Source organism: Schistocerca gregaria, chromosome 1 (genome assembly GCF_023897955.1).
Source record: "Schistocerca gregaria isolate iqSchGreg1 chromosome 1, iqSchGreg1.2, whole genome shotgun sequence".
In the NCBI taxonomy this organism is placed as follows: Eukaryota; Metazoa; Arthropoda; class Insecta; order Orthoptera; family Acrididae; genus Schistocerca; species Schistocerca gregaria.
In genome coordinates, this window is record NC_064920.1 from 131212358 (window position 1) to 131237405 (window position 25048).

Here is a 25048-nt window from a genome sequence, read left to right on the forward strand (position 1 = left end):
TTGGTTGACTGCTGTGTCACAGCCGGTCCCCATCATATGTATACACTCCCACGAACGTGTGTGCCCTGTTAGCACATTTACCAGGAACTTTAGCTGCATCACCTCCCTAGCAATTTCAAGCCGTCCTCGAAGCGTCAGCCATTGCTTGGTGACAGTGTGCTTCGATGAGAAGTGGACAGATGATGCATCTCTCTCGCCGTCAGTTATAGGCGGGAATCATACTTAATGTAGTTTTCGGCAAGCGTCAGCGGAGCGTCAGACGTCTCTGTCTGATCTTCTCCCTTCATGTATCTAGCAAGTTTCCCCTTGACAGTCTCCAGTAAAAGCCCCCTGTGCCGAAGTGAAAATTGTCGCCGTTTCTATAGATACAGAGTGCCATTGTTTAATGGAAGCACTTAAGGAAACATAGCAGAATATCTTGTTGTGGAACTGTCTACTTTTCTCACTTGTGGCCGAGAAAACTGAAACCCTCTCACCTTGGGCTGGAAGAATTAAAGATCATCACTGGGATTACATACATTGACTCATGAAGTAATTCAAAATCTTTTCTCTTCATTGTATTTGTTTCTGTACGAAATGTGCGTTCTATTGCTATATTTATATCAGTAGGTAAAAATTGGGTATTGAAAGAAAATTCCCGTCAACAGGCACGTGAAGATATGGTTCCGTTTTTACTGCATTTACACATAACAGCGTCATGGATAACAGATCTACGAGAATTTGGCTTATATGTGTAAGGTCTACATACTTGAGCATAGAACTGAGGTCACAACAATTTTCAACTTTTGCAGAGGCTTGTGATTTCCCATACGTCAGTACCCACCTGGAGATTGGCACACGTTTTTAAAAATTGCCCGTCCCTTGTGGGGATCGAACCCACGACCTTTGGATTAGAAGTCCAACGCGCTATCCTCTGCGCCAAAGGGACGCTGTGCAGGCCTACAGCTCAGATGTAAGAGGTTCTGCAAGACATGACCCATGCTACATGTCTCGCATTACTTTCCTGATAGGCTTACTTTCATATTTCTCTGAAGCAATTACATCAAAGACTCTTTATTTATGCAACAGACACGATACATCGCTCTGTTTACCATGGCCCTACTGATTGATACACCTGCGTATTGACAGAGTTGCTCTGTACAATCGTAGTAACACAGTCCTGCTATTAGATTCGCTCACGTGCGCTGCTTACCGATAGATGGGAATTGCGCTCTTTAGAACAGCATTCACTAACGAAGTGGTAAAGGAAACACTGTATGATTAGTCACATTTTTTGACTTTGGTTGACTGCTGTGTCACAGCCGGTCCCCATCATATGTATACACTCCCACGAACGTGTGTGCCCTGTTAGCACATTTACCAGGAACTTTAGCTGCATCACCTCCCTAGCAATTTCAAGCCGTCCTCGAAGCGTCAGCCATTGCTTGGTGACAGTGTGCTTCGATGAGAAGTGGACAGATGATGCATCTCTCTCGCCGTCAGTTATAGGTGGGAATCATACTTAATGTAGTTTTCGGCAAGCGTCAGCGGAGCGTCAGACGTCTCTGTCTGATCTTCTCCCTTCATGTATCTAGCAAGTTTCCCCTTGACAGTCTCCAGTAAAAGCCCCCTGTGCCGAAGTGAAAATTGTCGCCGTTTCTATAGATACAGAGTGCCATTGTTTAATGGAAGCACTTAAGGAAACATAGCAGAATATCTTGTTGTGGAACTGTCTACTTTTCTCACTTGTGGCCGAGAAAACTGAAACCCTCTCACCTTGGGCTGGAAGAATTAAAGATCATCACTGGGCTTACATACATTGACTCATGAAGTAATTCAAAATCTTTTCTCTTCATTGTATTTGTTTCTGTACGAAATGTGCGTTCTATTGCTATATTTATATCAGTAGGTAAAAATTGGGTATTGAAAGAAAATTCCCGTCAACAGGCACGTGAAGATATGGTTCCGTTTTTACTGCATTTACACATAACAGCGTCATGGATAACAGATCTACGAGAATTTGGCTTATATGCGTAAGGTCTACATACTTGAGCATAGAACTGAGGTCACAACAATTTTCAACTTTTGCAGAGGCTTGTGATTTCCCATACGTCAGTACCCACCTGGAGATTGGCACACGTTTTTAAAAATTGCCCGTCCCTTGTGGGGATCGAACCCACGACCTTTGGATTAGAAGTCCAACGCGCTATCCTCTGCGCCAAAGGGACGCTGTGCAGGCCTACAGCTCAGATGTAAGAGGTTCTGCAAGACATGACCCATGCTACATGTCTCGCATTACTTTCCTGATAGGCTTACTTTCATATTTCTCTGAAGCAATTACATCAAAGACTCTTTATTTATGCAACAGACACGATACATCGCTCTGTTTACCATGGCCCTACTGATTGATACACCTGCGTATTGACAGAGTTGCTCTGTACAATCGTAGTAACACAGTCCTGCTATTAGATTCGCTCACGTGCGCTGCTTACCGATAGATGGGAATTGCGCTCTTTAGAACAGCATTCACTAACGAAGTGGTAAAGGAAACACTGTATGATTAGTCACATTTTTTGACTTTGGTTGACTGCTGTGTCACAGCCGGTCCCCATCATATGTATACACTCCCACGAACGTGTGTGCCCTGTTAGCACATTTACCAGGAACTTTAGCTGCATCACCTCCCTAGCAATTTCAAGCCGTCCTCGAAGCGTCAGCCATTGCTTGGTGACAGTGTGCTTCGATGAGAAGTGGACAGATGATGCATCTCTCTCGCCGTCAGTTATAGGCGGGAATCATACTTAATGTAGTTTTCGGCAAGCGTCAGCGGAGCGTCAGACGTCTCTGTCTGATCTTCTCCCTTCATGTATCTAGCAAGTTTCCCCTTGACAGTCTCCAGTAAAAGCCCCCTGTGCCGAAGTGAAAATTGTCGCCGTTTCTATAGATACAGAGTGCCATTGTTTAATGGAAGCACTTAAGGAAACATAGCAGAATATCTTGTTGTGGAACTGTCTACTTTTCTCACTTGTGGCCGAGAAAACTGAAACCCTCTCACCTTGGGCTGGAAGAATTAAAGATCATCACTGGGATTACATACATTGACTCATGAAGTAATTCAAAATCTTTTCTCTTCATTGTATTTGTTTCTGTACGAAATGTGCGTTCTATTGCTATATTTATATCAGTAGGTAAAAATTGGGTATTGAAAGAAAATTCCCGTCAACAGGCACGTGAAGATATGGTTCCGTTTTTACTGCATTTACACATAACAGCGTCATGGATAACAGATCTACGAGAATTTGGCTTATATGCGTAAGGTCTACATACTTGAGCATAGAACTGAGGTCACAACAATTTTCAACTTTTGCAGAGGCTTGTGATTTCCCATACGTCAGTACCCACCTGGAGATTGGCACACGTTTTTAAAAATTGCCCGTCCCTTGTGGGGATCGAACCCACGACCTTTGGATTAGAAGTCCAACGCGCTATCCTCTGCGCCAAAGGGACGCTGTGCAGGCCTACAGCTCAGATGTAAGAGGTTCTGCAAGACATGACCCATGCTACATGTCTCGCATTACTTTCCTGATAGGCTTACTTTCATATTTCTCTGAAGCAATTACATCAAAGACTCTTTATTTATGCAACAGACACGATACATCGCTCTGTTTACCATGGCCCTACTGATTGATACACCTGCGTATTGACAGAGTTGCTCTGTACAATCGTAGTAACACAGTCCTGCTATTAGATTCGCTCACGTGCGCTGCTTACCGATAGATGGGAATTGCGCTCTTTAGAACAGCATTCACTAACGAAGTGGTAAAGGAAACACTGTATGATTAGTCACATTTTTTGACTTTGGTTGACTGCTGTGTCACAGCCGGTCCCCATCATATGTATACACTCCCACGAACGTGTGTGCCCTGTTAGCACATTTACCAGGAACTTTAGCTGCATCACCTCCCTAGCAATTTCAAGCCGTCCTCGAAGCGTCAGCCATTGCTTGGTGACAGTGTGCTTCGATGAGAAGTGGACAGATGATGCATCTCTCTCGCCGTCAGTTATAGGCGGGAATCATACTTAATGTAGTTTTCGGCAAGCGTCAGCGGAGCGTCAGACGTCTCTGTGTGATCTTCTCCCTTCATGTATCTAGCAAGTTTCCCCTTGACAGTCTCCAGTAAAAGCCCCCTGTGCCGAAGTGAAAATTGTCGCCGTTTCTATAGATACAGAGTGCCATTGTTTAATGGAAGCACTTAAGGAAACATAGCAGAATATCTTGTTGTGGAACTGTCTACTTTTCTCACTTGTGGCCGAGAAAACTGAAACCCTCTCACCTTGGGCTGGAAGAATTAAAGATCATCACTGGGATTACATACATTGACTCATGAAGTAATTCAAAATCTTTTCTCTTCATTGTATTTGTTTCTGTACGAAATGTGCGTTCTATTGCTATATTTATATCAGTAGGTAAAAATTGGGTATTGAAAGAAAATTCCCGTCAACAGGCACGTGAAGATATGGTTCCGTTTTTACTGCATTTACACATAACAGCGTCATGGATAACAGATCTACGAGAATTTGGCTTATATGCGTAAGGTCTACATACTTGAGCATAGAACTGAGGTCACAACAATTTTCAACTTTTGCAGAGGCTTGTGATTTCCCATACGTCAGTACCCACCTGGAGATTGGCACACGTTTTTAAAAATTGCCCGTCCCTTGTGGGGATCGAACCCACGACCTTTGGATTAGAAGTCCAACGCGCTATCCTCTGCGCCAAAGGGACGCTGTGCAGGCCTACAGCTCAGATGTAAGAGGTTCTGCAAGACATGACCCATGCTACATGTCTCGCATTACTTTACTGATAGGCTTACTTTCATATTTCTCTGAAGCAATTACATCAAAGACTCTTTATTTATGCAACAGACACGATACATCGCTCTGTTTACCATGGCCCTACTGATTGATACACCTGCGTATTGACAGAGTTGCTCTGTACAATCGTAGTAACACAGTCCTGCTATTAGATTCGCTCACGTGCGCTGCTTACCGATAGATGGGAATTGCGCTCTTTAGAACAGCATTCACTAACGAAGTGGTAAAGGAAACACTGTATGATTAGTCACATTTTTTGACTTTGGTTGACTGCTGTGTCACAGCCGGTCCCCATCATATGTATACACTCCCACGAACGTGTGTGCCCTGTTAGCACATTTACCAGGAACTTTAGCTGCATCACCTCCCTAGCAATTTCAAGCCGTCCTCGAAGCGTCAGCCATTGCTTGGTGACAGTGTGCTTCGATGAGAAGTGGACAGATGATGCATCTCTCTCGCCGTCAGTTATAGGCGGGAATCATACTTAATGTAGTTTTCGGCAAGCGTCAGCGGAGCGTCAGACGTCTCTGTCTGATCTTCTCCCTTCATGTATCTAGCAAGTTTCCCCTTGACAGTCTCCAGTAAAAGCCCCCTGTGCCGAAGTGAAAATTGTCGCCGTTTCTATAGATACAGAGTGCCATTGTTTAATGGAAGCACTTAAGGAAACATAGCAGAATATCTTGTTGTGGAACTGTCTACTTTTCTCACTTGTGGCCGAGAAAACTGAAACCCTCTCACCTTGGGCTGGAAGAATTAAAGATCATCACTGGGATTACATACATTGACTCATGAAGTAATTCAAAATCTTTTCTCTTCATTGTATTTGTTTCTGTACGAAATGTGCGTTCTATTGCTATATTTATATCAGTAGGTAAAAATTGGGTATTGAAAGAAAATTCCCGTCAACAGGCACGTGAAGATATGGTTCCGTTTTTACTGCATTTACACATAACAGCGTCATGGATAACAGATCTACGAGAATTTGGCTTATATGTGTAAGGTCTACATACTTGAGCATAGAACTGAGGTCACAACAATTTTCAACTTTTGCAGAGGCTTGTGATTTCCCATACGTCAGTACCCACCTGGAGATTGGCACACGTTTTTAAAAATTGCCCGTCCCTTGTGTGGATCGAACCCACGACCTTTGGATTAGAAGTCCAACGCGCTATACTCTGCGCCAAAGGGACGCTGTGCAGGCCTACAGCTCAGATGTAAGAGGTTCTGCAAGACATGACCCATGCTACATGTCTCGCATTACTTTCCTGATAGGCTTACTTTCATATTTCTCTGAAGCAATTACATCAAAGACTCTTTATTTATGCAACAGACACGATACATCGCTCTGTTTACCATGGCCCTACTGATTGATACACCTGCGTATTGACAGAGTTGCTCTGTACAATCGTAGTAACACAGTCCTGCTATTAGATTCGCTCACGTGCGCTGCTTACCGATAGATGGGAATTGCGCTCTTTAGAACAGCATTCACTAACGAAGTGGTAAAGGAAACACTGTATGATTAGTCACATTTTTTGACTTTGGTTGACTGCTGTGTCACAGCCGGTCCCCATCATATGTATACACTCCCACGAACGTGTGTGCCCTGTTAGCACATTTACCAGGAACTTTAGCTGCATCACCTCCCTAGCAATTTCAAGCCGTCCTCGAAGCGTCAGCCATTGCTTGGTGACAGTGTGCTTCGATGAGAAGTGGACAGATGATGCATCTCTCTCGCTGTCAGTTATAGGCGGGAATCATACTTAATGTAGTTTTCGGCAAGCGTCAGCGGAGCGTCAGACGTCTCTGTCTGATCTTCTCCCTTCATGTATCTAGCAAGTTTCCCCTTGACAGTCTCCAGTAAAAGCCCCCTGTGCCGAAGTGAAAATTGTCGCCGTTTCTATAGATACAGAGTGCCATTGTTTAATGGAAGCACTTAAGGAAACATAGCAGAATATCTTGTTGTGGAACTGTCTACTTTTCTCACTTGTGGCCGAGAAAACTGAAACCCTCTCACCTTGGGCTGGAAGAATTAAAGATCATCACTGGGATTACATACATTGACTCATGAAGTAATTCAAAATCTTTTCTCTTCATTGTATTTGTTTCTGTACGAAATGTGCGTTCTATTGCTATATTTATATCAGTAGGTAAAAATTGGGTATTGAAAGAAAATTCCCGTCAACAGGCACGTGAAGATATGGTTCCGTTTTTACTGCATTTACACATAACAGCGTCATGGATAACAGATCTACGAGAATTTGGCTTATATGTGTAAGGTCTACATACTTGAGCATAGAACTGAGGTCACAACAATTTTCAACTTTTGCAGAGGCTTGTGATTTCCCATACGTCAGTACCCACCTGGAGATTGGCACACGTTTTTAAAAATTGCCCGTCCCTTGTGTGGATCGAACCCACGACCTTTGGATAAGAAGTCCAACGCGCTATCCTCTGCGCCAAAGGGACGCTGTGCAGGCCTACAGCTCAGATGTAAGAGGTTCTGCAAGACATGACCCATGCTACATGTCTCGCATTACTTTCCTGATAGGCTTACTTTCATATTTCTCTGAAGCAATTACATCAAAGACTCTTTATTTATGCAACAGACACGATACATCGCTCTGTTTACCATGGCCCTACTGATTGATACACCTGCGTATTGACAGAGTTGCTCTGTACAATCGTAGTAACACAGTCCTGCTATTAGATTCGCTCACGTGCGCTGCTTACCGATAGATGGGAATTGCGCTCTTTAGAACAGCATTCACTAACGAAGTGGTAAAGGAAACACTGTATGATTAGTCACATTTTTTGACTTTGGTTGACTGCTGTGTCACAGCCGGTCCCCATCATATGTATACACTCCCACGAACGTGTGTGCCCTGTTAGCACATTTACCAGGAACTTTAGCTGCATCACCTCCCTAGCAATTTCAAGCCGTCCTCGAAGCGTCAGCCATTGCTTGGTGACAGTGTGCTTCGATGAGAAGTGGACAGATGATGCATCTCTCTCGCCGTCAGTTATAGGCGGGAATCATACTTAATGTAGTTTTCGGCAAGCGTCAGCGGAGCGTCAGACGTCTCTGTCTGATCTTCTCCCTTCATGTATCTAGCAAGTTTCCCCTTGACAGTCTCCAGTAAAAGCCCCCTGTGCCGAAGTGAAAATTGTCGCCGTTTCTATAGATACAGAGTGCCATTGTTTAATGGAAGCACTTAAGGAAACATAGCAGAATATCTTGTTGTGGAACTGTCTACTTTTCTCACTTGTGGCCGAGAAAACTGAAACCCTCTCACCTTGGGCTGGAAGAATTAAAGATCATCACTGGGATTACATACATTGACTCATGAAGTAATTCAAAATCTTTTCTCTTCATTGTGTTTGTTTCTGTACGAAATGTGCGTTCTATTGCTATATTTATATCAGTAGGTAAAAATTGGGTATTGAAAGAAAATTCCCGTCAACAGGCACGTGAAGATATGGTTCCGTTTTTACTGCATTTACACATAACAGCGTCATGGATAACAGATCTACGAGAATTTGGCTTATATGTGTAAGGTCTACATACTTGAGCATAGAACTGAGGTCACAACAATTTTCAACTTTTGCAGAGGCTTGTGATTTCCCATACGTCAGTACCCACCTGGAGATTGGCACACGTTTTTAAAAATTGCCCGTCCCTTGTGGGGATCGAACCCACGACCTTTGGATTAGAAGTCCAACGCGCTATCCTCTGCGCCAAAGGGACGCTGTGCAGGCCTACAGCTCAGATGTAAGAGGTTCTGCAAGACATGACCCATGCTACATGTCTCGCATTACTTTCCTGATAGGCTTACTTTCATATTTCTCTGAAGCAATTACATCAAAGACTCTTTATTTATGCAACAGACACGATACATCGCTCTGTTTACCATGGCCCTACTGATTGATACACCTGCGTATTGACAGAGTTGCTCTGTACAATCGTAGTAACACAGTCCTGCTATTAGATTCGCTCACGTGCGCTGCTTACCGATAGATGGGAATTGCGCTCTTTAGAACAGCATTCACTAACGAAGTGGTAAAGGAAACACTGTATGATTAGTCACATTTTTTGACTTTGGTTGACTGCTGTGTCACAGCCGGTCCCCATCATATGTATACACTCCCACGAACGTGTGTGCCCTGTTAGCACATTTACCAGGAACTTTAGCTGCATCACCTCCCTAGCAATTTCAAGCCGTCCTCGAAGCGTCAGCCATTGCTTGGTGACAGTGTGCTTCGATGAGAAGTGGACAGATGATGCATCTCTCTCGCCGTCAGTTATAGGCGGGAATCATACTTAATGTAGTTTTCGGCAAGCGTCAGCGGAGCGTCAGACGTCTCTGTGTGATCTTCTCCCTTCATGTATCTAGCAAGTTCCCCCTTGACAGTCTCCAGTAAAAGCCCCCTGTGCCGAAGTGAAAATTGTCGCCGTTTCTATAGATACAGAGTGCCATTGTTTAATGGAAGCACTTAAGGAAACATAGCAGAATATCTTGTTGTGGAACTGTCTACTTTTCTCACTTGTGGCCGAGAAAACTGAAACCCTCTCACCTTGGGCTGGAAGAATTAAAGATCATCACTGGGATTACATACATTGACTCATGAAGTAATTCAAAATCTTTTCTCTTCATTGTATTTGTTTCTGTACGAAATGTGCGTTCTATTGCTATATTTATATCAGTAGGTAAAAATTGGGTATTGAAAGAAAATTCCCGTCAACAGGCACGTGAAGATATGGTTCCGTTTTTACTGCATTTACACATAACAGCGTCATGGATAACAGATCTACGAGAATTTGGCTTATATGTGTAAGGTCTACATACTTGAGCATAGAACTGAGGTCACAACAATTTTCAACTTTTGCAGAGGCTTGTGATTTCCCATACGTCAGTACCCACCTGGAGATTGGCACACGTTTTTAAAAATTGCCCGTCCCTTGTGGGGATCGAACCCACGACCTTTGGATTAGAAGTCCAACGCGCTATCCTCTGCGCCAAAGGGACGCTGTGCAGGCCTACAGCTCAGATGTAAGAGGTTCTGCAAGACATGACCCATGCTACATGTCTCGCATTACTTTCCTGATAGGCTTACTTTCATATTTCTCTGAAGCAATTACATCAAAGACTCTTTATTTATGCAACAGACACGATACATCGCTCTGTTTACCATGGCCCTACTGATTGATACACCTGCGTATTGACAGAGTTGCTCTGTACAATCGTAGTAACACAGTCCTGCTATTAGATTCGCTCACGTGCGCTGCTTACCGATAGATGGGAATTGCGCTCTTTAGAACAGCATTCACTAACGAAGTGGTAAAGGAAACACTGTATGATTAGTCACATTTTTTGACTTTGGTTGACTGCTGTGTCACAGCCGGTCCCCATCATATGTATACACTCCCACGAACGTGTGTGCCCTGTTAGCACATTTACCAGGAACTTTAGCTGCATCACCTCCCTAGCAATTTCAAGCCGTCCTCGAAGCGTCAGCCATTGCTTGGTGACAGTGTGCTTCGATGAGAAGTGGACAGATGATGCATCTCTCTCGCCGTCAGTTATAGGCGAGAATCATACTTAATGTAGTTTTCGGCAAGCGTCAGCGGAGCGTCAGACGTCTCTGTGTGATCTTCTCCCTTCATGTATCTAGCAAGTTTCCCCTTGACAGTCTCCAGTAAAAGAACCCTGTGCCGAATTGAAAATTGTCGCCGTTTCTATAGATACAGAGTGCCATTGTTTAATGGAAGCACTTAAGGAAACATAGCAGAATATCTTGTTGTGGAACTGTCTACTTTTCTCACTTGTGGCCGAGAAAACTGAAACCCTCTCACCTTGGGCTGGAAGAATTAAAGATCATCACTGGGATTACATACATTGACTCATGAAGTAATTCAAAATCTTTTCTCTTCATTGTATTTGTTTCTGTACGAAATGTGCGTTCTATTGCTATATTTATATCAGTAGGTAAAAATTGGGTATTGAAAGAAAATTCCCGTCAACAGGCACGTGAAGATATGGTTCCGTTTTTACTGCATTTACACATAACAGCGTCATGGATAACAGATCTACGAGAATTTGGCTTATATGTGTAAGGTCTACATACTTGAGCATAGAACTGAGGTCACAACAATTTTCAACTTTTGCAGAGGCTTGTGATTTCCCATACGTCAGTACCCACCTGGAGATTGGCACACGTTTTTAAAAATTGCCCGTCCCTTGTGGGGATCGAACCCACGACCTTTGGATTAGAAGTCCAACGCGCTATCCTCTGCGCCAAAGGGACGCTGTGCAGGCCTACAGCTCAGATGTAAGAGGTTCTGCAAGACATGACCCATGCTACATGTCTCGCATTACTTTCCTGATAGGCTTACTTTCATATTTCTCTGAAGCAATTACATCAAAGACTCTTTATTTATGCAACAGACACGATACATCGCTCTGTTTACCATGGCCCTACTGATTGATACACCTGCGTATTGACAGAGTTGCTCTGTACAATCGTAGTAACACAGTCCTGCTATTAGATTCGCTCACGTGCGCTGCTTACCGATAGATGGGAATTGCGCTCTTTAGAACAGCATTCACTAACGAAGTGGTAAAGGAAACACTGTATGATTAGTCACATTTTTTGACTTTGGTTGACTGCTGTGTCACAGCCGGTCCCCATCATATGTATACACTCCCACGAACGTGTGTGCCCTGTTAGCACATTTACCAGGAACTTTAGCTGCATCACCTCCCTAGCAATTTCAAGCCGTCCTCGAAGCGTCAGCCATTGCTTGGTGAGAGTGTGCTTCGATGAGAAGTGGACAGATGATGCATCTCTCTCGCCGTCAGTTATAGGCGGGAATCATACTTAATGTAGTTTTCGGCAAGCGTCAGCGGAGCGTCAGACGTCTCTGTCTGATCTTCTCCCTTCATGTATCTAGCAAGTTCCCCCTTGACAGTCTCCAGTAAAAGCCCCCTGTGCCGAAGTGAAAATTGTCGCCGTTTCTATAGATACAGAGTGCCATTGTTTAATGGAAGCACTTAAGGAAACATAGCAGAATATCTTGTTGTGGAACTGTCTACTTTTCTCACTTGTGGCCGAGAAAACTGAAACCCTCTCACCTTGGGCTGGAAGAATTAAAGATCATCACTGGGATTACATACATTGACTCATGAAGTAATTCAAAATCTTTTCTCTTCATTGTATTTGTTTCTGTACGAAATGTGCGTTCTATTGCTATATTTATATCAGTAGGTAAAAATTGGGTATTGAAAGAAAATTCCCGTCAACAGGCACGTGAAGATATGGTTCCGTTTTTACTGCATTTACACATAACAGCGTCATGGATAACAGATCTACGAGAATTTGGCTTATATGTGTAAGGTCTACATACTTGAGCATACAACTGAGGTCACAACAATTTTCAACTTTTGCAGAGGCTTGTGATTTCCCATACGTCAGTACCCACCTGGAGATTGGCACACGTTTTTAAAAATTGCCCGTCCCTTGTGGGGATCGAACCCACGACCTTTGGATTAGAAGTCCAACGCGCTATCCTCTGCGCCAAAGGGACGCTGTGCAGGCCTACAGCTCAGATGTAAGAGGTTCTGCAAGACATGACCCATGCTACATGTCTCGCATTACTTTCCTGATAGGCTTACTTTCATATTTCTCTGAAGCAATTACATCAAAGACTCTTTATTTATGCAACAGACACGATACATCGCTCTGTTTACCATGGCCCTACTGATTGATACACCTGCGTATTGACAGAGTTGCTCTGTACAATCGTAGTAACACAGTCCTGCTATTAGATTCGCTCACGTGCGCTGCTTACCGATAGATGGGAATTGCGCTCTTTAGAACAGCATTCACTAACGAAGTGGTAAAGGAAACACTGTATGATTAGTCACATTTTTTGACTTTGGTTGACTGCTGTGTCACAGCCGGTCCCCATCATATGTATACACTCCCACGAACGTGTGTGCCCTGTTAGCACATTTACCAGGAACTTTAGCTGCATCACCTCCCTAGCAATTTCAAGCCGTCCTCGAAGCGTCAGCCATTGCTTGGTGACAGTGTGCTTCGATGAGAAGTGGACAGATGATGCATCTCTCTCGCCGTCAGTTATAGGCGGGAATCATACTTAATGTAGTTTTCGGCAAGCGTCAGCGGAGCGTCAGACGTCTCTGTCTGATCTTCTCCCTTCATGTATCTAGCAAGTTTCCCCTTGACAGTCTCCAGTAAAAGAACCCTGTGCCGAAGTGAAAATTGTCGCCGTTTCTATAGATACAGAGTGCCATTGTTTAATGGAAGCACTTCAGGAAACATAGCAGAATATCTTGTTGTGGAACTGTCTACTTTTCTCACTTGTGGCCGAGAAAACTGAAACCCTCTCACCTTGGGCTGGAAGAATTAAAGATCATCACTGGGATTACATACATTGACTCATGAAGTAATTCAAAATCTTTTCTCTTCATTGTATTTGTTTCTGTACGAAATGTGCGTTCTATTGCTATATTTATATCAGTAGGTAAAAATTGGGTATTGAAAGAAAATTCCCGTCAACAGGCACGTGAAGATATGGTTCCGTTTTTACTGCATTTACACATAACAGCGTCATGGATAACAGATCTACGAGAATTTGGCTTATATGTGTAAGGTCTACATACTTGAGCATAGAACTGAGGTCACAACAATTTTCAACTTTTGCAGAGGCTTGTGATTTCCCATACGTCAGTACCCACCTGGAGATTGGCACACGTTTTTAAAAATTGCCCGTCCCTTGTGGGGATCGAACCCACGACCTTTGGATTAGAAGTCCAACGCGCTATCCTCTGCGCCAAAGGGACGCTGTGCAGGCCTACAGCTCAGATGTAAGAGGTTCTGCAAGACATGACCCATGCTACATGTCTCGCATTACTTTCCTGATAGGCTTACTTTCATATTTCTCTGAAGCAATTACATCAAAGACTCTTTATTTATGCAACAGACACGATACATCGCTCTGTTTACCATGGCCCTACTGATTGATACACCTGCGTATTGACAGAGTTGCTCTGTACAATCGTAGTAACACAGTCCTGCTATTAGATTCGCTCACGTGCGCTGCTTACCGATAGATGGGAATTGCGCTCTTTAGAACAGCATTCACTAACGAAGTGGTAAAGGAAACACTGTATGATTAGTCACATTTTTTGACTTTGGTTGACTGCTGTGTCACAGCCGGTCCCCATCATATGTATACACTCCCACGAACGTGTGTGCCCTGTTAGCACATTTACCAGGAACTTTAGCTGCATCACCTCCCTAGCAATTTCAAGCCGTCCTCGAAGCGTCAGCCATTGCTTGGTGAGAGTGTGCTTCGATGAGAAGTGGACAGATGATGCATCTCTCTCGCCGTCAGTTATAGGCGGGAATCATACTTAATGTAGTTTTCGGCAAGCGTCAGCGGAGCGTCAGACGTCTCTGTCTGATCTTCTCCCTTCATGTATCTAGCAAGTTCCCCCTTGACAGTCTCCAGTAAAAGCCCCCTGTGCCGAAGTGAAAATTGTCGCCGTTTCTATAGATACAGAGTGCCATTGTTTAATGGAAGCACTTAAGGAAACATAGCAGAATATCTTGTTGTGGAACTGTCTACTTTTCTCACTTGTGGCCGAGAAAACTGAAACCCTCTCACCTTGGGCTGGAAGAATTAAAGATCATCACTGGGATTACATACATTGACTCATGAAGTAATTCAAAATCTTTTCTCTTCATTGTATTTGTTTCTGTACGAAATGTGCGTTCTATTGCTATATTTATATCAGTAGGTAAAAATTGGGTATTGAAAGAAAATTCCCGTCAACAGGCACGTGAAGATATGGTTCCGTTTTTACTGCATTTACACATAACAGCGTCATGGATAACAGATCTACGAGAATTTGGCTTATATGTGTAAGGTCTACATACTTGAGCATAGAACTGAGGTCACAACAATTTTCAACTTTTGCAGAGGCTTGTGATTTCCCATACGTCAGTACCCACCTGGAGATTGGCACACGTTTTTAAAAATTGCCCGTCCCTTGTGGGGATCGAACCCACGACCTTTGGATTAGAAGTCCAACGCGCTATCCTCTGCGCCAAAGGGACGCTGTGCAGGCCTACAGCTCAGATGTAAGAGGTTCTGCAAGACATGACCCATGCTACATGTCTCGCATTACTTTCCTGATAGGCTTACTTTCATATTTCTCTGAAGCAATTACATCAAAGACTCTTTATTTATGCAACAGACACGATACATCGCTCTGTTTACCATGGCCCTACTGATTGATACACCTGCGTATTGACAGAGTTGCTCTGTACAATCGTAGTAACACAGTCCTGCTATTAGATTCGCTCACGTGCGCTGCTTACCGATAGATGGGAATTGCGCTCTTTAGAACAGCATTCACTAACGAAGTGGTAAAGGAAACACTGTATGATTAGTCACATTTTTTGACTTTGGTTGACTGCTGTGTCACAGCCGGTCCCCATCATATGTATACACTCCCACGAACGTGTGTGCCCTGTTAGCACATTTACCAGGAACTTTAGCTGCATCACCTCCCTAGCAATTTCAAGCCGTCCTCGAAGCGTCAGCCATTGCTTGGTGACAGTGTGCTTCGATGAGAAGTGGACAGATGATGCATCTCTCTCGCCGTCAGTTATAGGCGGGAATCATACTTAATGTAGTTTTCGGCAAGCGTCAGCGGAGCGTCAGACGTCTCTGTCTGATCTTCTCCCTTCATGTATCTAGCAAGTTTCCCCTTGACAGTCTCCAGTAAAAGCCCCCTGTGCCGAAGTGAAAATTGTCGCCGTTTCTATAGATACAGAGTGCCATTGTTTAATGGAAGCACTTCAGGAAACATAGCAGAATATCTTGTTGTGGAACTGTCTACTTTTCTCACTTGTGGCCGAGAAAACTGAAACCCTCTCACCTTGGGCTGGAAGAATTAAAGATCATCACTGGGATTACATACATTGACTCATGAAGTAATTCAAAATCTTTTCTCATCATTGTATTTGTTTCTGTACGAAATGTGCGTTCTATTGCTATATTTATATCAGTAGGTAAAAATTGGGTATTGAAAGAAAATTCCCGTCAACAGGCACGTGAAGATATGGTTCCGTTTTTACTGCATTTACACATAACAGCGTCATGGATAACAGATCTACGAGAATTTGGCTTATATGTGTAAGGTCTACATACTTGAGCATAGAACTGAGGTCACAACAATTTTCAACTTTTGCAGAGGCTTGTGATTTCCCATACGTCAGTACCCACCTGGAGATTGGCACACGTTTTTAAAAATTGCCCGTCCCTTGTGGGGATCGAACCCACGACCTTTGGATTAGAAGTCCAACGCGCTATCCTCTGCGCCAAAGGGACGCTGTGCAGGCCTACAGCTCAGATGTAAGAGGTTCTGCAAGACATGACCCATGCTACATGTCTCGTATTACTTTCCTGATAGGCTTACTTTCATATTTCTCTGAAGCAATTACATCAAAGACTCTTTATTTATGCAACAGACACGATACATCGCTCTGTTTACCATGGCCCTACTGATTGATACACCTGCGTATTGACAGAGTTGCTCTGTACAATCGTAGTAACACAGTCCTGCTATTAGATTCGCTCACGTGCGCTGCTTACCGATAGATGGGAATTGCGCTCTTTAGAACAGCATTCACTAACGAAGTGGTAAAGGAAACACTGTATGATTAGTCACATTTTTTGACTTTGGTTGACTGCTGTGTCACAGCCGGTCCCCATCATATGTATACACTCCCACGAACGTGTGTGCCCTGTTAGCACATTTACCAGGAACTTTAGCTGCATCACCTCCCTAGCAATTTCAAGCCGTCCTCGAAGCGTCAGCCATTGCTTGGTGACAGTGTGCTTCGATGAGAAGTGGACAGATGATGCATCTCTCTCGCCGTCAGTTATAGGCGGGAATCATACTTAATGTAGTTTTCGGCAAGCGTCAGCGGAGCGTCAGACGTCTCTGTGTGATCTTCTCCCTTCATGTATCTAGCAAGTTTCCCCTTGACAGTCTCCAGTAAAAGCCCCCTGTGCCGAAGTGAAAATTGTCGCCGTTTCTATAGATACAGAGTGCCATTGTTTAATGGAAGCACTTAAGGAAACATAGCAGAATATCTTGTTGTGGAACTGTCTACTTTTCTCACTTGTGGCCGAGAAAACTGAAACCCTCTCACCTTGGGCTGGAAGAATTAAAGATCATCACTGGGATTACATACATTGACTCATGAAGTAATTCAAAATCTTTTCTCTTCATTGTATTTGTTTCTGTACGAAATGTGCGTTCTATTGCTATATTTATATCAGTAGGTAAAAATTGGGTATTGAAAGAAAATTCCCGTCAACAGGCACGTGAAGATATGGTTCCGTTTTTACTGCATTTACACATAACAGCGTCATGGATAACAGATCTACGAGAATTTGGCTTATATGTGTAAGGTCTACATACTTGAGCATAGAACTGAGGTCACAACAATTTTCAACTTTTGCAGAGGCTTGTGATTTCCCATACGTCAGTACCCACCTGGAGATTGGCACACGTTTTTAAAAATTGCCCGTCCCTTGTGGGGATCGAACCCACGACCTTTGGATTAGAAGTCCAACGCGCTATCCTCTGCGCCAAAAGGACGCTGTGCAGGCCTACAGCTCAGATGTAAGAGGTTCTGCAAGACATGACCCATGCTACATGTCTCGCATTACTTTCCTGATAGGCTTACTTTCATATTTCTCTGAAGCAATTACATCAAAGACTCTTTATTTATGCAACAGACACGATACATCGCTCTGTTTACCATGGCCCTACTGATTGATACACCTGCGTATTGACAGAGTTGCTCTGTACAATCGTAGTAACACAGTCCTGCTATTAGATTCGCTCACGTGCGCTGCTTACCGATAGATGGGAATTGCGCTCTTTAGAACAGCATTCACTAACGAAGTGGTAAAGGAAACACTGTATGATTAGTCACATTTTTTGACTTTGGTTGACTGCTGTGTCACAGCCGGTCCCCATCATATGTATACACTCCCACGAACGTGTGTGCCCTGTTAGCACATTTACCAGGAACTTTAGCTGCATCACCTCCCTAGCAATTTCAAGCCGTCCTCGAAGCGTCAGCCATTGCTTGGTGACAGTGTGCTTCGATGAGAAGTGGACAGATGATGCATCTCTCTCGCCGTCAGTTATAGGCGGGAATCATACTTAATGTAGTTTTCGGCAAGCGTCAGCGGAGCGTCAGACGTCTCTGTCTGATCTTCTCCCTTCATGTATCTAGCAAGTTTCCCCTTGACAGTCTCCAGTAAAAGCCCCCTGTGCCGAAGTGAAAATTGTCGCCGTTTCTATAGATACAGAGTGCCATTGTTTAATGGAAGCACTTAAGGAAACATAGCAGAATATCTTGTTGTGGAACTGTCTACTTTTCTCACTTGTGGCCGAGAAAACTGAAACCCTCTCACCTTGGGCTGGAAGAATTAAAGATCATCACTGGGATTACATACATTGACTCATGAAGTAATTCAAAATCTTTTCTCTTCATTGTATTTGTTTCTGTACGAAATGTGCATTCTATTGCTATATTTATATCAGTAGGTAAAAATTGGGTATTGAAAGAAAATTCCCGTCAACAGGCACGTGAAGATATGGTTCCGTTTTTACTGCATTTACACATAACAGCGTCATGGATAACAGATCTACGAGAATTTGGCTTATATGTGTAAGGTCTACATACTTGAGCATAGAACTGAGGTCACAACAATTTTCAACTTTTGCAGAGGCTTGTGATTTCCCATACGTCAGTACCCACCTGGAGATTGGCACACGTTTTTAAAAGTTGCCCGTCCCTTGTGGGGATCGAACCCACGACCTTTGGATTAGAAGTCCAACGCGCTATCCTCTGCGCCAAAGGGACGCTGTGCAGGCCTACAGCTCAGATGTAAGAGGTTCTGCAAGACATGACCCATGCTACATGTCTCGCATTACTTTCCTGATAGGCTTACTTTCATATTTCTCTGAAGCAATTACATCAAAGACTCTTTATTTATGCAACAGACACGATACATCGCTCTGTTTACCATGGCCCTACTGATTGATACACCTGCGTATTGACAGAGTTGCTCTGTACAATCGTAGTAACACAGTCCTGCTATTAGATTCGCTCACGTGCGCTGCTTACCGATAGATGGGAATTGCGCTCTTTAGAACAGCATTCACTAACGAAGTGGTAAAGGAAACACTGTATGATTAGTCACATTTTTTGACTTTGGTTGACTGCTGTGTCACAGCCGGTCCCCATCATATGTATACACTCCCACGAACGTGTGTGCCCTGTTAGCACATTTACCAGGAACTTTAGCTGCATCACCTCCCTAGCAATTTCAAGCCGTCCTCGAAGCGTCAGCCATTGCTTGGTGACAGTGTGCTTCGATGAGAAGTGGACAGATGATGCATCTCTCTCGCCGTCAGTTATAGGCGGGAATCATACTTAATGTAGTTTTCGGCAAGCGTCAGCGGAGCGTCAGACGTCTCTGTCTGATCTTCTCCCTTCATGTATCTAGCAAGTTTCCCCTTGACAGTCTCCAGTAAAAGCCCCCTGTGCCGAAGTGAAAATTGTCGCCGTTTCTATAGATACAGAGTGCCATTGTTTAATGGAAGCACTTAAGGAAACATAGCAGAATATCTTGTTGTGGAACTGTCTACTTCTCTCACTTGTGGCCGAGAAACTGAAACCCTCTCACCTTGGGCTGGAAGAATTAAAGATCATCACTGGGATTACATACATTGACTCATGAAGTAATTCAAAATCTTTTCTCTTCATTGTATTTGTTTCTGTACGAAATGTGCGTTCTATTGCTATATTTATCTGTCTCGCGTGTGTATGGGTATTGAAAGAAAATTCCCGTCAACAGGCACGTGAAGATATGGTTCCGTTTTTACTGCATTTACACATAACAGCGTCATGGATAACAGATCTACGAGAATTTGGCTTATATGTGTAAGGTCTACATACTTGAGCATAGAACTGAGGTCACAACAATTTTCAACTTTTGCAGAGGCTTGTGATTTCCCATACGTCAGTACCCACCTGAAGATTGGCACACGTTTTTAAAAATTGCCCGTCCCTTGTGGGGATCGAACCCACGACCTTTGGATTAGAAGTCCAACGCGCTATCCTCTGCGCCAAAGGGACGCTGTGCAGGCCTACAGCTCAGATGTAAGAGGTTCTGCAAGACATGACCCATGCTACATGTCTCGCATTACTTTCCTGATAGGCTTACTTTCATATTTCTCTGAAGCAATTACATCAAAGACTCTTTATTTATGCAACAGACACGATACATCGCTCTGTTTACCATGGCCCTACTGATTGATACACCTGCGTATTGACAGAGTTGCTCTGTACAATCGTAGTAACACAGTCCTGCTATTAGATTCGCTCACGTGTGCTGCTTACCGATAGATGGGAATTGCGCTCTTTAGAACAGCATTCACTAACGAAGTGGTAAAGGAAACACTGTATGATTAGTCACATTTTTTGACTTTGGTTGACTGTTGTGTCACAGCCGGTCCCCATCATATGTATACACTCCCACGAACGTGTGTGCCCTGTTAGCACATTTACCAGGAACTTTAGCTGCATCACCTCCCTAGCAATTTCAAGCCGTCCTCGAAGCGTCAGCCATTGCTTGGTGAGAGTGTGCCTCGATGAGAAGTGGACAGATGATGCATCTCTCTCGCCGTCAGTTATAGGCGGGAATCATACTTAATGTAGTTTTCGGCAAGCGTCAGCGGAGCGTCAGACGTCTCTGTCTGATCTTCTCCCTTCATGTATCTAGCAAGTTTCCCCTTGACAGTCTCCAGTAAAAGCCCCCTGTGCCGAAGTGAAAATTGTCGCCGTTTCTATAGATACAGAGTGCCATTGTTTAATGGAAGCACTTAAGGAAACATAGCAGAATATCTTGTTGTGGAACTGTCTACTTTTCTCACTTGTGGCCGAGAAAACTGAAACCCTCTCACCTTGGGCTGGAAGAATTAAAGATCATCACTGGGATTACATACATTGACTCATGAAGTAATTCAAAATCTTTTCTCTTCATTGTATTTGTTTCTGTACGAAATGTGCGTTCTATTGCTATATTTATATCAGTAGGTAAAAATTGGGTATTGAAAGAAAATTCCCGTCAACAGGCACGTGAAGATATGGTTCCGTTTTTACTGCATTTACACATAACAGCGTCATGGATAACAGATCTACGAGAATTTGGCTTATATGTGTAAGGTCTACATACTTGAGCATAGAACTGAGGTCACAACAATTTTCAACTTTTGCAGAGGCTTGTGATTTCCCATACGTCAGTACCCACCTGGAGATTGGCACACGTTTTTAAAAATTGCCCGTCCCTTGTGGGGATCGAACCCACGACCTTTGGATTAGAAGTCCAACGCGCTATCCTCTGCGCCAAAGGGACGCTGTGCAGGCCTACAGCTCAGATGTAAGAGGTTCTGCAAGACATGACCCATGCTACATGTCTCGCATTACTTTCCTGATAGGCTTACTTTCATATTTCTCTGAAGCAATTACATCAAAGACTCTTTATTTATGCAACAGACACGATACATCGCTCTGTTTACCATGGCCCTACTGATTGATACACCTGCTTATTGACAGAGTTGCTCTGTACAATCGTAGTAACACAGTCCTGCTATTAGATTCGCTCACGTGCGCTGCTTACCGATAGATGGGAATTGCGCTCTTTAGAACAGCATTCACTAACGAAGTGGTAAAGGAAACACTGTATGATTAGTCACATTTTTTGACTTTGGTTGACTGCTGTGTCACAGCCGGTCCCCATCATATGTATACACTCCCACGAACGTGTGTGCCCTGTTAGCACATTTACCAGGAACTTTAGCTGCATCACCTCCCTAGCAATTTCAAGCCGTCCTCGAAGCGTCAGCCATTGCTTGGTGACAGTGTGCTTCGATGAGAAGTGGACAGATGATGCATCTCTCTCGCCGTCAGTTATAGGCGGGAATCATACTTAATGTAGTTTTCGGCAAGCGTCAGCGGAGCGTCAGACGTCTCTGTCTGATCTTCTCCCTTCATGTATCTAGCAAGTTTCCCCTTGACAGTCTCCAGTAAAAGCCCCCTGTGCCGAAGTGAAAATTGTCGCCGTTGCTATAGATACAGAGTGCCATTGTTTAATGGAAGCACTTAAGGAAACATAGCAGAATATCTTGTTGTGGAACTGTCTACTTTTCTCACTTGTGGCCGAGAAAACTGAAACCCTCTCACCTTGGGCTGGAAGAATTAAAGATCATCACTGGGATTACATACATTGACTCATGAAGTAATTCAAAATCTTTTCTCTTCATTGTATTTGTTTCTGTACGAAATGTGCGTTCTATTGCTATATTTATATCAGTAGGTAAAAATTGGGTATTGAAAGAAAATTCCCGTCAACAGGCACGTGAAGATATGGTTCCGTTTTTACTGCATTTACACATAACAGCGTCATGGATAACAGATCTACGAGAATTTGGCTTATATGTGTAAGGTCTACATACTTGAGCATAGAACTGAGGTCACAACAATTTTCAACTTTTGCAGAGGCTTGTGATTTCCCATACGTCAGTACCCACCTGGAGATTGGCACACGTTTTTAAAAATTGCCCGTCCCTTGTGGGGATCGAACCCACGACCTTTGGATTAGAAGTCCAACGCGCTATCCTCTGCGCCAAAGGGACGCTGTGCAGGCCTACAGCTCAGATGTAAGAGGTTCTGCAAGACATGACCCATGCTACATGTCTCGCATTACTTTCCTGATAGGCTTACTTTCATATTTCTCTGAAGCAATTACATCAAAGACTCTTTATTTATGCAACAGACACGATACATCGCTCTGTTTACCATGGCCCTACTGATTGATACACCTGCGTATTGACAGAGTTGCTCTGTACAATCGTAGTAACACAGTCCTGCTATTAGATTCGCTCACGTGCGCTGCTTACCGATAGATGGGAATTGCGCTCTTTAGAACAGCATTCACTAACGAAGTGGTAAAGGAAACACTGTATGATTAGTCACATTTTTTGACTTTGGTTGACTGCTGTGTCACAGCCGGTCCCCATCATATGTATACACTCCCACGAACGTGTGTGCCCTGTTAGCACATTTACCAGGAACTTTAGCTGCATCACCTCCCTAGCAATTTCAAGCCGTCCTCGAAGCGTCAGCCATTGCTTGGTGACAGTGTGCTTCGATGAGAAGTGGACAGATGATGCATCTCTCTCGCCGTCAGTTATAGGCGGGAATCATACTTAATGTAGTTTTCGGCAAGCGTCAGCGGAGCGTCAGACGTCTCTGTCTGATCTTCTCCCTTCATGTATCTAGCAAGTTTCCCCTTGACAGTCTCCAGTAAAAGCCCCCTGTGCCGAAGTGAAAATTGTCGCCGTTTCTATAGATACAGAGTGCCATTGTTTAATGGAAGCACTTAAGGAAACATAGCAGAATATCTTGTTGTGGAACTGTCTACTTTTCTCACTTGTGGCCGAGAAAACTGAAACCCTCTCACCTTGGGCTGGAAGAATTAAAGATCATCACTGGGATTACATACATTGACTCATGAAGTAATTCAAAATCTTTTCTCTTCATTGTATTTGTTTCTGTACGAAATGTGCGTTCTATTGCTATATTTATATCAGTAGGTAAAAATTGGGTATTGAAAGAAAATTCCCGTCAACAGGCACGTGAAGATATGGCTCCGTTTTTACTGCATTTACACATAACAGCGTCATGGATAACAGATCTACGAGAATTTGGCTTATATGTGTAAGGTCTACATACTTGAGCATAGAACTGAGGTCACAACAATTTTCAACTTTTGCAGAGGCTTGTGATTTCCCATACGTCAGTACCCACCTGGAGATTGGCACACGTTTTTAAAAATTGCCCGTCCCTTGTGGGGATCGAACCCACGACCTTTGGATTAGAAGTCCAACGCGCTATCCTCTGCGCCAAAGGGACGCTGTGCAGGCCTACAGCTCAGATGTAAGAGGTTCTGCAAGACATGACCCATGCTACATGTCTCGCATTACTTTCCTGATAGGCTTACTTTCATATTTCTCTGAAGCAATTACATCAAAGACTCTTTATTTATGCAACAGACACGATACATCGCTCTGTTTACCATGGCCCTACTGATTGATACACCTGCGTATTGACAGAGTTGCTCTGTACAATCGTAGTAACACAGTCCTGCTATTAGATTCGCTCACGTGCGCTGCTTACCGATAGATGGGAATTGCGCTCTTTAGAACAGCATTCACTAACGAAGTGGTAAAGGAAACACTGTATGATTAGTCACATTTTTTGACTTTGGTTGACTGCTGTGTCACAGCCGGTCCCCATCATATGTATACACTCCCACGAACGTGTGTGCCCTGTTAGCACATTTACCAGGAACTTTAGCTGCATCACCTCCCTAGCAATTTCAAGCCGTCCTCGAAGCGTCAGCCATTGCTTGGTGACAGTGTGCTTCGATGAGAAGTGGACAGATGATGCATCTCTCTCGCCGTCAGTTATAGGCGGGAATCATACTTAATGTAGTTTTCGGCAAGCGTCAGCGGAGCGTCAGACGTCTCTGTCTGATCTTCTCCCTTCATGTATCTAGCAAGTTTCCCCTTGACAGTCTCCAGTAAAAGCCCCCTGTGCCGAAGTGAAAATTGTCGCCGTTTCTATAGATACAGAGTGCCATTGTTTAATGGAAGCACTTAAGGAAACATAGCAGAATATCTTGTTGTGGAACTGTCTACTTTTCTCACTTGTGGCCGAGAAAACTGAAACCCTCTCACCTTGGGCTGGAAGAATTAAAGATCATCACTGGGATTACATACATTGACTCATGAAGTAATTCAAAATCTTTTCTCTTCATTGTATTTGTTTCTGTACGAAATGTGCGTTCTATTGCTATATTTATATCAGTAGGTAAAAATTGGGTATTGAAAGAATATTCCCGTCAACAGGCACGTGAAGATATGGTTCCGTTTTTACTGCATTTACACATAACAGCGTCATGGATAACAGATCTACGAGAATTTGGCTTATATGTGTAAGGTCTACATAC

At 43.6% G+C, this 25048-nt stretch overlaps 19 non-coding genes across 19 annotated transcripts; all 19 read right to left on the bottom strand.

The window, feature by feature from the left end:
• Positions 1-855: 855 nt before the first annotated feature.
• Trnar-ucu (transfer RNA arginine (anticodon UCU)) lies at positions 856-928 on the bottom strand. The gene has a single exon. It is a non-coding gene; the product is annotated as a tRNA-Arg (tRNA).
• A 1206-nt stretch (positions 929-2134) lies between these two features.
• Trnar-ucu (transfer RNA arginine (anticodon UCU)) lies at positions 2135-2207 on the bottom strand. Its single transcript has one exon. It is a non-coding gene; the product is annotated as a tRNA-Arg (tRNA).
• A 1206-nt stretch (positions 2208-3413) lies between these two features.
• Positions 3414-3486, bottom strand: Trnar-ucu (transfer RNA arginine (anticodon UCU)). The gene has a single exon. It is a non-coding gene; the product is annotated as a tRNA-Arg (tRNA).
• A 1206-nt stretch (positions 3487-4692) lies between these two features.
• Trnar-ucu (transfer RNA arginine (anticodon UCU)) lies at positions 4693-4765 on the bottom strand. Its single transcript has one exon. It is a non-coding gene; the product is annotated as a tRNA-Arg (tRNA).
• A 1206-nt stretch (positions 4766-5971) lies between these two features.
• On the bottom strand, positions 5972-6044 carry Trnar-ucu (transfer RNA arginine (anticodon UCU)). The gene has a single exon. It is a non-coding gene; the product is annotated as a tRNA-Arg (tRNA).
• Positions 6045-7250: 1206 nt separating this feature from the next.
• Trnar-ucu (transfer RNA arginine (anticodon UCU)) lies at positions 7251-7323 on the bottom strand. The gene has a single exon. It is a non-coding gene; the product is annotated as a tRNA-Arg (tRNA).
• A 1206-nt stretch (positions 7324-8529) lies between these two features.
• On the bottom strand, positions 8530-8602 carry Trnar-ucu (transfer RNA arginine (anticodon UCU)). Its single transcript has one exon. It is a non-coding gene; the product is annotated as a tRNA-Arg (tRNA).
• A 1206-nt stretch (positions 8603-9808) lies between these two features.
• Trnar-ucu (transfer RNA arginine (anticodon UCU)) lies at positions 9809-9881 on the bottom strand. Its single transcript has one exon. It is a non-coding gene; the product is annotated as a tRNA-Arg (tRNA).
• A 1206-nt stretch (positions 9882-11087) lies between these two features.
• Positions 11088-11160, bottom strand: Trnar-ucu (transfer RNA arginine (anticodon UCU)). Its single transcript has one exon. It is a non-coding gene; the product is annotated as a tRNA-Arg (tRNA).
• A 1206-nt stretch (positions 11161-12366) lies between these two features.
• On the bottom strand, positions 12367-12439 carry Trnar-ucu (transfer RNA arginine (anticodon UCU)). The gene has a single exon. It is a non-coding gene; the product is annotated as a tRNA-Arg (tRNA).
• A 1206-nt stretch (positions 12440-13645) lies between these two features.
• Positions 13646-13718, bottom strand: Trnar-ucu (transfer RNA arginine (anticodon UCU)). Its single transcript has one exon. It is a non-coding gene; the product is annotated as a tRNA-Arg (tRNA).
• Positions 13719-14924: 1206 nt separating this feature from the next.
• On the bottom strand, positions 14925-14997 carry Trnar-ucu (transfer RNA arginine (anticodon UCU)). Its single transcript has one exon. It is a non-coding gene; the product is annotated as a tRNA-Arg (tRNA).
• Positions 14998-16203: 1206 nt separating this feature from the next.
• Trnar-ucu (transfer RNA arginine (anticodon UCU)) lies at positions 16204-16276 on the bottom strand. The gene has a single exon. It is a non-coding gene; the product is annotated as a tRNA-Arg (tRNA).
• Positions 16277-17482: 1206 nt separating this feature from the next.
• Trnar-ucu (transfer RNA arginine (anticodon UCU)) lies at positions 17483-17555 on the bottom strand. The gene has a single exon. It is a non-coding gene; the product is annotated as a tRNA-Arg (tRNA).
• Positions 17556-18761: 1206 nt separating this feature from the next.
• On the bottom strand, positions 18762-18834 carry Trnar-ucu (transfer RNA arginine (anticodon UCU)). Its single transcript has one exon. It is a non-coding gene; the product is annotated as a tRNA-Arg (tRNA).
• Positions 18835-20039: 1205 nt separating this feature from the next.
• On the bottom strand, positions 20040-20112 carry Trnar-ucu (transfer RNA arginine (anticodon UCU)). The gene has a single exon. It is a non-coding gene; the product is annotated as a tRNA-Arg (tRNA).
• A 1206-nt stretch (positions 20113-21318) lies between these two features.
• On the bottom strand, positions 21319-21391 carry Trnar-ucu (transfer RNA arginine (anticodon UCU)). Its single transcript has one exon. It is a non-coding gene; the product is annotated as a tRNA-Arg (tRNA).
• A 1206-nt stretch (positions 21392-22597) lies between these two features.
• Positions 22598-22670, bottom strand: Trnar-ucu (transfer RNA arginine (anticodon UCU)). The gene has a single exon. It is a non-coding gene; the product is annotated as a tRNA-Arg (tRNA).
• A 1206-nt stretch (positions 22671-23876) lies between these two features.
• Positions 23877-23949, bottom strand: Trnar-ucu (transfer RNA arginine (anticodon UCU)). The gene has a single exon. It is a non-coding gene; the product is annotated as a tRNA-Arg (tRNA).
• Between the last annotated feature and the right edge of the window lie 1099 nt (positions 23950-25048).